The sequence below is a fragment of the Macaca nemestrina genome, chromosome 1, assembly GCF_043159975.1.
Source record: "Macaca nemestrina isolate mMacNem1 chromosome 1, mMacNem.hap1, whole genome shotgun sequence".
Taxonomy (NCBI): Eukaryota; Metazoa; Chordata; class Mammalia; order Primates; family Cercopithecidae; genus Macaca; species Macaca nemestrina.
Genome location: NC_092125.1, coordinates 196,528,788 through 196,541,324, shown reverse-complemented (window position 1 = coordinate 196,541,324; position 12,537 = coordinate 196,528,788). Strand labels below are relative to the sequence as shown.

The 12,537-nt window shown below is 47.6% G+C and overlaps 1 long non-coding RNA gene across 2 annotated transcripts in view; it reads right to left on the bottom strand.

The window, feature by feature from the left end:
- Window positions 1–12,537, bottom strand: part of LOC105494731 (uncharacterized) — a 328,173-nt gene that overhangs the window by 221,323 nt on the left and 94,313 nt on the right. The gene's annotated exons all lie outside the window — the stretch shown is intronic.

Genomic DNA, 12,537 nt, shown 5'->3' with positions numbered 1-12,537 from the left:
TTGAGAGACGGTTCTGGCAAGAATATCTCCTTTGCCTGCCTCTCACCCTGGAGTGAGAGGCCGTTTCACACCAGCTGAGCAGACGGCAAAGCCAGGGTGCACTTGCTTGCGGACTGATGGAGACTGTTAAATTCATTCAACAGTCAGGTCCGTGGGTGGAAACCACCCAAGTCCTCCACTTAACAGAAAAAAGTAATAAGTACTAAGGAAAACCTCCAGATCTCAGTAGGCATATCGGAAAATATCCTGCAAAATAAAAACAGTAGCGTCTGTAAAGTGTTTCACCTTCCTATGCATTATGGTGCCCAAGGTCGCACATTGGGGAATGTCAGAGCCAAGATTCAGTGCAGCTCTCCTTCCCCACCCATGCTCCTAGAGATCCAGGACTGGGGAGAGCATTACTTATTTTTCTGTGTTCCAAAGGGGATATTCTGGAAACGTACGATTGTGTCTGCTGTTGAATGTGTAGTCTATTTTATAAAAAGGTATGTGCAAAAGGACTGGCCAGGGTGAGCCCCGGATGAAGCAGAGGATGGAGAGGAGACACAGGCAGGAGTGGAGACCTGTGACTTTGAGGTCCTGGGGGCTGTGCCCTGGGGTTGGTGGATGTGAGAGCAACAGAAGATGAGAGTTTCCTGGCAGCAATTATTCTACTGGGAAGAGGAGCGGGAGACAGAGGAATGGAACGCAAATTTATTGAACATCAACTGCAGGCCAGGCACAGTGCTAGGCCCTTACCTTCCTGATCCCATTTAATCACCCCATCCACAAAGCAGACAGAAAATGTCCATCCCACAAATGACGATGCTGAAGCTCAGAGAGTTTAAGTAAGTTGCTCAAAATCACATAGCTCATCAGCAGGGAAATAGAATACAAAACCAGATCAGAAGAGCTTGTTCCCCTACACCTCAAACTTCATGCACCTGACTTCCAAGCCTTCTTGCTGTAACTGTGGGCCCTGAGCCTCCTCAGCCCGAGTCCTCAGACTTCAGCTCCCCTGTGAGCACTGCTCATCCTTCTCATGGAACTTGGAATCTTGTTGCCCAGAGAGCCAGGGGCCTCCATTCTCTGCCCCAATTTTCCTTCCCAAAATGTTGGCCTGAGACCCTCTCTCTGATCTTTGAAGGAGCTGTCCGCTCTTCCCAGATCTGCCCAAAGCCTCTCTTTTGCTGGCCTGGGTACACACTGCTGTCACAGCACATGCTCTGGGTGGAAGGAAGCAGGGAAGCTGCTCTGCTCCCTCCTCTCATCCCCAGTGGATTTCTGCTCTGTCCTGCACATTGTATGGAGGAAAAGGGTCCAAACTTGACCATCTGGGACACCTTCCTAGCAAGTGGCCTCTTCTCCAGATCATGGCCCTTTCTGAGTTAGACCCTCCCCAGTGGGCATTTAGCTCATTTCTGGAATTAAATGGTCAATGACTGGCCCGGTCAATAGACAAGTTATACTCCTAATCATCCTTCAGATCTCAGACCAAACATCATTTCCTCAGGGAGGGCCTCCCTGATCCACCCGCGGACTCTCATTGCACTATACATTTGTCCCTCAGATTATTCTATACAATATCCAACCAAATCGTAAATAACATCATTCAGTGTTCAGTATTTGCCTCCCCTACTGGGCTGTGCATGCCATGGAGGTAAGGATTCTGTGTATCTTGTTCGCCTATGAATCCCAGGCATTCTGCACTAGATAGGAATGCAGTAAATATTTATTGAATGAATAATGAATGAATGCTCCAGACAGAGTTGGGTCTCCCTCCTCTGGGCTCCCACAGTTCTCTGGACACAGCTTCTTTACCACTCTATCACACTGTGCCATAAGCCTCTATTTCGGAGTCTCAAACTCACAGCATGAAAGCCAAACCAGGCCCAGAATTTTAAAGTAAGAGATGTTATATATATTTTTTAAAACGTAAACATTTAACTTATCTTGATGAATAGGAAAATATGGCAGTGTTGTGCCACATTCCCACCTTGCCATAATCATGTGGAACTGAGTGGCAGCTGCCACTCTCTAGATGGGGCCCCAAGTCTCCAGGTTGCCCCTCCCCAACTCCCTGTTCTTCTTACTCAGACCCAATTCACCCATCTCCATTACCACCCTGGCCATGGAAAGCACTTGGGTTTGTGACCCCCCTCTCTGTTTCCATAGCCCTTCCCCTTCCCTCCCCAGGCTGAGCACCCCCCTGCATGGGGCCCACAAGGAGCAGATGCACCTCAAGGTTGGCTGAACGAGTGAACAAAAGCCAGAGCAAAAGGAAGCTACAGGGAGCGGTGACACCAAGTGGAGTGAACTTGAGTGTTGAGAGAAGAGAAAACCTTCCCTAAGGAATGGGAGCACCCGATTAGACGCTCTTTAGGGATTAGTCAAGAAAAGATAATTGAGTGTACCAAACACTTTGTATTTTGTCTCATTAGCTGCTCTGATGCTTGCCATGCTTAAAGTTGAGGGTGGTAAGTAGGTTAATCTCATTGAACTGGTTTAATAAGTAGAAATCCATTTTTAAAAGTCTCCCAAGGATGGAAATCCTCTTTGCTATGGCCTGGCTCCCCAAAGCGGCCTGGGACTCTACTGCCACCTGGTGACAATGAGTGCATATTGCAGGAAGAGTGTACTAAAAAGAAAACAAATAGTCAAGAACCTGGACCCTCCCCTGCCAGAAACAACCCTGAAAAGGGGACCAGGCGCTGTGGTTCACACCTGCAGTCCCAGCACTTTGGGAAGCGGAGGCAGGCAGATCACGAGATCAAGAGTTCCAGACCAGCCTGGCCAACATGGTGAAACCCTGTCTCTATTAAAAATACAAAAATTAGCTGGGCATGGTGGCGGGCGCCTGTAATCCAAGCTAGTCAGGAGATCAAGGCAGGAGAATTGTTTGAACCCAGGAGACGGAGGTTGCAGTGAGCCAAGACCGTACTGCACTCCAGCCTAGGTGACAGGGCAAGACTCCGTCTCAAAAACAAAAACAAAAACAAAAAGGAAGATACCCAGTGGAGCTGAAATTACTGGTTTAAAGGAGGAACTAAATTTAGTGCAACTCAAAACACAATTACCTAGTATTTGAGGTATCTGAGCTTGGAGTTTCCAACCCTCTGGGAGCTTCTAACATAATCGCGACAGACATACATAATTTACTCTAATGCAAAGTAGACTGAGGCCCAGGTCCAGAACTGCCAAATCCTTCTGTATGTGGGTGCTTCTGCTCAGCTTGAACTAACATCAAGAGCTGGCAAATATGGACCAGGCACCAAGTAAAGTGTTCTTACACATTTTTCTTTTCTCCAGTAAGCCTTCACAACAATTTTCTAAAGTCCTATTATTATCCCATTCTACAGGACGACGAAATGGAGGCTCAAAGAGTTGACATCAAGTGCCCATGGTCAAGAGCTACCATGAGCAGCAGAGAAAGGACTCAGGTCTGGCTGACTCCAGGCCCTTCACTGTTTTTCTACAGTTTGCTATCTGCTCTAGACCCAAGGTAACCTCTTTGAAATTCTAGAACTAACCCGAAATCAGCATCTCCCCTACCTGTAATTCCTAGAAGGACTGAATAGCACAAAGAAGAATGCTAGAACTTCCCACCTCATACCTTGGTTGTCTCCCTGTCCTTTCTGTCCTCTCCTCCTCTGCCTCTGTTCTACAAGACCCTCCGGAGGCTCTTCTGGTCCCTGCCTGCCCCAGGGGAGGCTAGCTGCCTGTCCTGAGCTTGGAGCCCAGGACTTTGGTCATCCCCATGCCAAGTTCACATCCCATCTGGTGACATGGAGACTGGTTTGCTGATTGGCAAGTTCACAGTATGAGCCTGTGCTCCCCAGAGAGAAATACAAAACCATAATTGTCCCCAGATTGGCTTGTGTTCTTTGTAGAAAGAAACAATACACAGCCTTTGTGTTCAAAAGAGAAAATTACTGAAACAAAAAATTTCCAGTTCACACTCTTTTGAATTGAGAGAAATAAGTAAACACTATTTCCCAAATCTATGTTCACTGGGAAGCCTCCTTTTATTATATTTATGCAAAAACATGAGCCAAATCTCATCCTACGCCGATATAAGACACATTCGATAATAAAATGCAAACGCTGTTTGCAAAGAATTAGAGAGGATCAAGTTCTGGTCTATTGTGAGGAGTAGTTTTAAAATTAAGACTTTTAAGCTTCATGTATCCCAATTTTATTTTGCAATAATCCATGCCTTTAACTTACCCTGTTTATATTTGCTCCGAAAAATGTAGCCAAAAATTCACTGAACATTGATTGTGAAAAGGGTAACTCATTATCTGCTTTCATCCAGAAATAACAGAGAAAGAAAGAAAGGTGTTTGCTTGTGTTCCCACAATTCTTTGGGAAATATTTGCTTTCAGACATTTTGTAATATTGTGACGTGTGCACATTTCTGCATGGAAGCTTTGTAATTTTTAAAAAGATACCAAAAGGAGCAGAAAGGAGACTAAAGGTTTGCACCTGTGCCCAGGTCACAGCAGAGCCTAATGTGCATACCCACCTGAAGAATTCCGGGACATTGCCATAACCCTCCGGTAAGCATTGACACAAAGGGTCTCCAAGCAAGGAGGACTTTGGGAGGTTGCTGGAGGGATCTTGCATATCAAGCCCCATAGCAATGAAAGGAATATCGAGAGACCACCCTCCCCTCGTGCTAAAAAGGACACTCTGGGGGAGGAGGGGGGAGAGGGAAGGCTTACAGGAACGCCACCCTAAGCCAAAAAAAAGTCAATAAGTATATTACTCACTGTAACAGTAGAAGCCAGTGGCTTCCTCAATGGCATAATGGACAGGCCAGGGGGCCCCAGTGCCTGCTGACCAGTGTCCTGGGTTCCAACCACCCCTGTTTCTGAATCTCCCCCTTTGCTTAGGGGTGAGCTTGGGCCATTTGGGATTTGCATTCACTGCCTGACCACTGCCCCATGCCATTTCTATTCCCACCGCTCCCCTTGCCTTCCCTTTCTCATCTTCCATTCATCCATCTTGCTCATTGATGGATGTGTTTCCATTACTGCCAACATTCACATTAAAACTCTCTGACCTTTATGTCGCTTTTTTTTCTGTTCTTTCTAGAGCACTTTTACTTACACGAATGCTTCTTCAACTGAATACACACAACCCTTGGGGGCTCCCACCCGTAAGCCAGGGAGTATGCAGAGCCACATGACAAACACGGCCCATCTTGCTGGCATTGAAATTACCCAATGATAAGTAACTTAAAACACTGTTTTTGTGTTAAAAGAAACAACATGTATACATTATGGAGCAGAATGCAAAATGCACATGAATTTTTTAGCTACAGTAAGACTTCAAATAAATTCTGAGCTTGTGGCAATCTGCTTTAAGCCATACCCTCAAACCCCCAGGATACAGCTTGCTCTCTTTTGCCGTTAGGTTTTGCTTTAGTGGAAAAGCTGAAGAAGCTCTGACTTTATTTATCACATAAAATTTTCAAAATAGGCCAGGCATGGTGGCTTACGCTTGTAATCCTAGCACTTTGGGAGGCCGAGGCAGGCAGATCACCTGAGGTCAGGAGTTCGAGACCAGCTTGGCCAACATGGTGCAACCCCGTCTCTACCAAAAATACAAAAATTAGCCAGGCGTGGTGGCAGGCACCTGTAATCCCAGCTACTTGGGAGGCTAAGGTAAGAGAATTGCTTGAACCTGGGAGGTGGAGGTTGCAGTGAGCTAAGACCGCACCACTGCACTCCAGCCTGACAACAGAGTGAGACTCCATCTCAAAAAAAAGAAAGAAAGAAAATTCTCACAACTGCCCTTTAAAAAGCAAGACAGTTTTAGAGATGGAAAAATAGGGACTCAGAGATGCTGAGCAACTTGCCCCGGGTCACCCAGCAAGCAGGTGTCAGAGCCTAATGTCTATCCAGCTATTCTGGCTCCAGGCAGGATACTCATTCCATAGCAAGATATTACCAGGTACCTTGAACTTCCCAAGGCAAGAAGACCCTGGAGACAGGTAGCAAGGCGGCCAGGGCTGGGGTGGCTTCAAAACTCACAGACAAGCAGATGCTTCAAGTCTGGGAAGCCTAAACCCAGGCGGCTGCAATTCTGATGTCACCTAGATAAGCTACTGTCAACTCTGCCATTCCCTCCCCGAGGCTCAGAGGCTGAGGACAGAGAGGCTGGGGTTGTGCCCCAGTTCTTTCTAGTAAGACTCAAAGGGCAAAGGGTGGGCCCAGGGAACATGGGTGGGCCTGGCCTCGTCCTCAGTGTCCATTGATGTCAGGGCAGGGGCTCCAGCTCACAGCCCTCTGGGCCCAGCAGGATTCTAGAGTCTGCTGCTGAATTGACTGGGACAGGATTGAAAACCCCACACCCTTCCCACTCAGCCACACTGTGTGAGGTTATGGTAGGGATCCCTTCCCAGAGTCAGGAGGCCTAAGTTCCAGCCCAGTTTCTCCAAAAGGAGCTCAGGCCAGGCCCTCCTCCCTCTGACTCTGGCACAGCAGGGCTCCTCACTTCAACACACTGATTGAGCTCAGGGTTTCTGGAGCCAGAGCTACCGGGCTTCAAATTCCAGTTTTTCCATGAACTAGCTGTGTGGTCTTGGGTATGTTACTTAAGTGCCTGTGCCTCAGTCTCCTCACCTATAAGTGGGGGATGCTATGTGTGCTTACCCTCAAAGGCTCGTTGTGAGGGTTAAGCGAGTTAATCCACATAAGGCAATTAGAACTGCACCTGGGCAGGGCGAGGTGGCTTGCACCTGTAATCCCAGCACTCTGGGAGGCCGAGGCGGGTGGATCATTTGAGGTCAGGAGATCGAGACCAGCCTGGCCAATATGGTGAAACCCCGTCTCTACTAAAAATACAAAATTTGCTGGGCATGGTGGTAGGCGCCTGTGGTCCCAGCTACTTGGGTAGCTAAGGCAGGAGAATTGCTTGAACCCAGGAGGCAGAGGCTGCAGTGAACAGAGATCACCCCATTGCACTCCAGCTTGGGTGACAGAGTGAGACTCCATCTCAAAAAAAAAAAAAAAAAAAAAAAACTTCGCCTAGACCCAGTCAGTGCTCAGTGAAGGTAAGATGTTATTACAGTAAAACAAAGGGCGAAGGAAGGTAGCGTGGCCCCAGGGACCCTCCCCCACCCCCTACCCCCCGGCCCTTGCAGCAGTGTGTCTCTGACTGGCAGATAGGATAGCCACCCATGCACGGCCACCGTTTTTTCTGGCTCTGCTATGTCAGACTTAAACAGCTGCCCCAGAGTCATCTGCCACTTCCCGTCTCTCCAAGACCCAAGGATTGAGTGAGAAAAGTGTTCATGAGAAATCACCAGGGCCCACAGCCTCCTCAGCAACCCTTCCCAGGTGCCATTCCTCAGCCACCCAACCCCCAGTCCCACAGCTGATCATTCATTCAACAATGATTTAATAACCATCTACTCTGGGCCAGACATTGGCTGGGGCATGGAGGATAGCATGGTGAGCAAAACCAGGCATGGTTCCTGTGCTCACAGACTCAGAGTCTAGAGGAAGACAATAAATAAATACACGGTGGGATGACAGGCAGTGGTAAGTACACTATCAGGGTAAACCAGGGGAAGGGAGAGAGATGGGAGAGGTGGTTTACATAAGGTGGTTAAGGGAGGCCTCACTAATAAAAAAATAGGAAAATATGTCTTATTATAAATAATATTTATAGTATTATAATTTTATAAATAATATGTAATATTATGTGTAATATTTGTTAAGAAATAAAGAAGCTGGTTGTAGGATTATCTGAAGGAATGGCATTCCTGGCAGAGGGACGAACACAGGCAAAGGCCCTGAGAACAGAACAGGCTGAGGACTTTGGCTTTTATTCTCAGTGTGAGAGCATAGATGGCTCTTTAGAGCAGATAGAATAGGAGATGTCAATCGCAGTATGAAATTCAAACATGATAATCCAGAGTCCAAAGGAGTCCAGAGTATCCAAGGTCACTGACCACCCCAAAGTCGCTTCCAATTCTATTGAGACAGAAAAAAAAAATAGATTGCACAGTAGCCCAAAGGATATTAAAAGCTCTGTTTTTATTATTAGAAAGAAAAAAAAACGTGAGCGAACACAGCCTCCTCCTCATGCTGAACAGTTGTATTTAATGTACAGATCACAGAGGCAGGTAACTCATACACAGTTAGTAGCAAATGGAGAAATCAAAGCAAAATAAGTTTAAAAAGAGACACGGCAGAGGAGAATGTTCCTCCTAAATCAGCCTTTTTAAACTGCTGCAGGGCACCCTGGAGGGTCCCATGAAATGCCAGGCACATGCTTGCCAGGATTTCTGATGCAGGTGTGGCCCAACCAAGGGCATCCATGGGTTCGCCTCTGCCTACTGGGAGTTTAAATTATCACTACTCAGAGATGGCAGCTGCTCACAAAGTACTTACCACGGGCTAGGCATCACACTAGATACTTCATCTGTGTTGTCTTGTTTAATTCCCAAAAACTCCTGGGAAGTAGGGATTATTTTCCCCATTTTAGAGATAAAAATACTGAGTCCCAGGGAATTTAAGAAGCTTGCCTGGGCCGGGTGCAGTGGCTCACGCCTGTAATCCCAGCACTTTGGAAGGCTGAGATGGGTGGATCACCTGAGGTCAGGAGTTCGAGACCAGCCTGGCCAACATGGTGAAATCCCGTCTCTACTAAAAATACAAAATATTGCCTGTGCATGATGGTGCATGCCTGTAATCCCAGGTACTTGGGAGGCTGAGGCAGGAGAATTGCTTGAACCTGGGAGGCAGAGGTTGCAGTGAGCTGAGATAGTGCCACTGCACTCCAGCCTGGGTGACAGAGCAAGACTCTGTCTCAAAAATAAATAAATAAATAAATAAATAAATAAATAAATAAATAAATAGAAGCTCGCCTGAAGACATGTAGTTTAAGGTAACTCAAAACCTGGCCATTTCAGAAGACTTTGTAAGATGTTGGTTAAAAGTGAAATGGTTGGCCCTGAAATGGGGGATTGGGAAAGTTGAGGCCAAGCTTTGAAGAGGGGAAGGTAGAAGAGATGCAAAACATTTCCTGAGCACTTACTATGGGCTGGTGCCATACAAGGCATCTTTTACCGTGTCCTGTTCAGTCCTCAAGATTATGCTGTAAGACGAGGATTGCTAGTTTTACCTGCAGGGTGAGGAAACTGAAGCTCAGAGAGGAGGGAGTGACACACTTGCCCAAGGTTGCCAGCTAGTAAGCAGTAGAGCCCAGATCTGAACCAGGTGCACCTGGCTCCAGAACCCACAGCTACTGCTGCAGCTGGTCATGGCACCAGCTGGAACCAGCCTGTCCCAGGAATCACAGTGCCTGGGATGTGACCCCAGCTTTTCCAGTGACTTGCTATGTGACCTTGGGCCCACCACTTCCCTCTCTGGGTCTCAGTTTCCTCATCCATAAAATGAAGAGGTAAACATCAATGTCCCCTTGACAGTGAGTCTCTGAGCCTATGAGGATCAAGAAACAAAACACACATGTTCCTTTTGCCTCGTTGCACTTCTGAAAGCAAGATGGGTCACCAGCAGCTCTACGGGAGCCACCAACAAAAATTCAGCCAGGGTTCTTGCTCTTGTCACATCTGTTCACACCGGCAGGGTCTGGTCCAGAAGTACAGCCTCCACGTGTGCAGCTATGTTTCTGTCAGAGGATGTAGGTAAGCTTCATGAAGCTGGGCTTGAGTAGATTAGCCAAGGTACCCACTCGAGGAAAGAAACCATACTAGCTCTTTGTACATAAAATAATTTTTTAGAAAAGCAAAACACAAACTAAGACTGACCATTTGCTGACTCCTACCACCCCAGGCAGCGCATGAGAGAGAACAGCAAAATCCCTGCTGCCATGTCTCTGGAACACCACCCAGCAGTCTGTCTTAGCTCAAGGGGCCTCCTACGCTGGAAAGTCAAAGATCTGTCCTGCCTGCTCCTCCCCATTGCCCTCCCTGCCCCCCACATCTGCTCAGTCACCAAAACCAGTCCACTCTATCTCGCTATCTTCTCATACATTGGCCCCATTGTCTCTACCCCCAAAGCATGTGTCTGGGTTCCAATCCTATATTCTCTCCCGAGGGCCACAGGGAGCCATAAGCCTGGTCCCCGGGCCCCAGTTCCTCCCTCCAACCATCTTCCACGTGAGTGGCGAGAGAGACCACATCTTTTGCATGCTCCAAATCCTCCAAAGTCTCCCTAAGGCCAACAGAATAAATCCCTTAGCATGACATTTAAAGCCCTTCAAGACCTGGTCCTAATCAGCCTCAACTGATTAATTGCCATCCACCACTCTCCTCCTCCTCACCCTCACCCACATGTCTGTCATGAGCTCTGCTTTTCCACCTAACTGCCAATCTAGGCTGTTCTTCTAGTCTGGAATTTCCAGCCCTCTCCACTCTGCACCTTCCTTCAAATGCCGTCCTCCCTAACACCCCACGGAGGCCACAATTCATCCCTTCTCTCCATTCCCATGCAGCACTTTGCACAAACCATGATTTATTTGATTCTGTATCTCTGGTGCCTGGCACTAAGCCTGGCACACAGGATGGATGTAGAGGCATATTTGACGGCTGAAGTGAAGTTTGGCATCTCACTCTCTCATGGCCCAGGGATTTTTTTTCATCTAGAATGTCAAGTTGCCCAAGAAAACCCAGGCATCGCCCCAGCTCTGCTGCCCACTCAAGTAACGCCTCCCGATGTCCCCCTCGCCTACATCCAGTCATCCTGCCAGCTGGGTGCCCGGAATACACTCTTTCTGTCTCATTATCCCACTCCCCTGCTCTCTGAGGACACTGAGCTTCTCCCTCCTCTCTTTGTCCATCTCGAACCCTGGGGACCTCTATCCAGGGGCAGTTCAGAGGGGAGGAGGATGAAACATGTGTGGCCGGAGGACATGAGTAGTTTCCATACCAAATCCCTTGAAACACACATATCTGTATTTTAGAAAAGAAGTACAACCAGTAATATCTAAACAAACAACGATGCATCCAAAATAGGAAGCCCATACAGCATGGAATGACAAGGTACCTCTACAGATACTGCTGGGGCAGTCGTGGCCTGTTGCAAAGTGAGAAGTTAGGATGGAATCCAGTTTGTATGATCTGACACCATTCTGGCAAACAGGAAAAGTCTGAATGACGGCACACCCAAATGTCATGGGGCCTATTTCTGGATGGTGGGGAGTATGGATTATTTTTACATTTGTCTTTAAACTTTTATACTGTCTGAGTTTTTTTTTTAACAAAGAGCATGAACTTTTATGTTCAGAAAAACAATCATATTTCCATATTGAAAGAAGAGGAGGAGGAGGAAGAAGAGAGCAGAGAGGAGGACAGAAGGAGAAAAAAAAACTAAATCAGAAAAATGAAGATGAAGATAAATGCCCCACAAGATGCTCTGAGCTGCTCCTCCAACCCAGGATCTGTAAGCCCTCATCAGTGCCCACTTCCCCAGACAGACCCCTGACTGTAATTCCAGGACTCACCCCAGACCCTGCTCTCCTGCCTGTGGCACACTCCTCTGGGACCCCAGCTTCCTTCTGGCGTCTAAGGCTCAGCTAAACCTCTGGATCACAATGCCACCCTGCCTCTGGCTGAAGGGTAGAGTGACTGACCATCAGGGCTGTTGTCTCAGACCAACCCCTTTTGCTCATCTGTCTCTGGACAAAACACCAGGGAAACAACCCAGTTCCTTACCCCTGGTCCCTGTAAGGGGAGACTCATGCAGAAACACCGCACCAGTGGCCAGCTTGGCACAATCTGCAAACATATTCCTTTAAGGCACTGATGAGAACTCACCATGGAGGGTTTGAATTGGTTAAAGCCTCTGTGTGAATCTACAGAGCACTGGGCTCCCATACAGAAAGGCAACATTGTCAGTGCAGATCCTGGCCCACTTGCTGGTAGCAGCATGACCTTGGCCTAGTTACTTAACTTCCCTGCACCTCTCTTTCCTCACCTGTGAAGTGGGAGTGCTGATCATCATAATGCAAGTGTTTCAGGACTATCAAGAAGACCAAACCAGATCACCAATGTAAAGCACTGAGCACAGTGCCCGGCACACAGTAGGCGCTCAAGAAAGAAGAGGTTTTTTCATTGTTGGCAGAATTGTTCTAATCTTGCAGCGGTAGGTCACAGACACAGCTATTACCACTGGCAGTCCCGCTAACAACAGGAGCTCAGTGTGTCCTGAGCGGTTACCATTAGGAGGCTGGCAACGCCTGAGGGATTCTGATGACGGGAAAATCGATTGGGGTTCATGTACAGGGGAAAGAACTATATTTGTCAGTGGAGGATTTTTTGCACAAGAGAAATGTGAAGGGCTTCTTTCAGCTCATCCTCTTTCCTCCTTGAGAACATCTAGTCTTATTAAAGATATAACAAGGAGGATGGTTCCCACCTTCATCCAGGCCGGTTAGGGAGAGAAGACGCCAAGGCAAAGGAGAAGAAGGAAGATGTCATCTGTCTGTTGAGGCCAAGACCTCAGGACACCTCTAAGAAGCTCCAAAGAGAGAAGCCCATGCATGTGCATGTGAAAAGCAGCAAGAGTGCTCCAACCTGTGGTC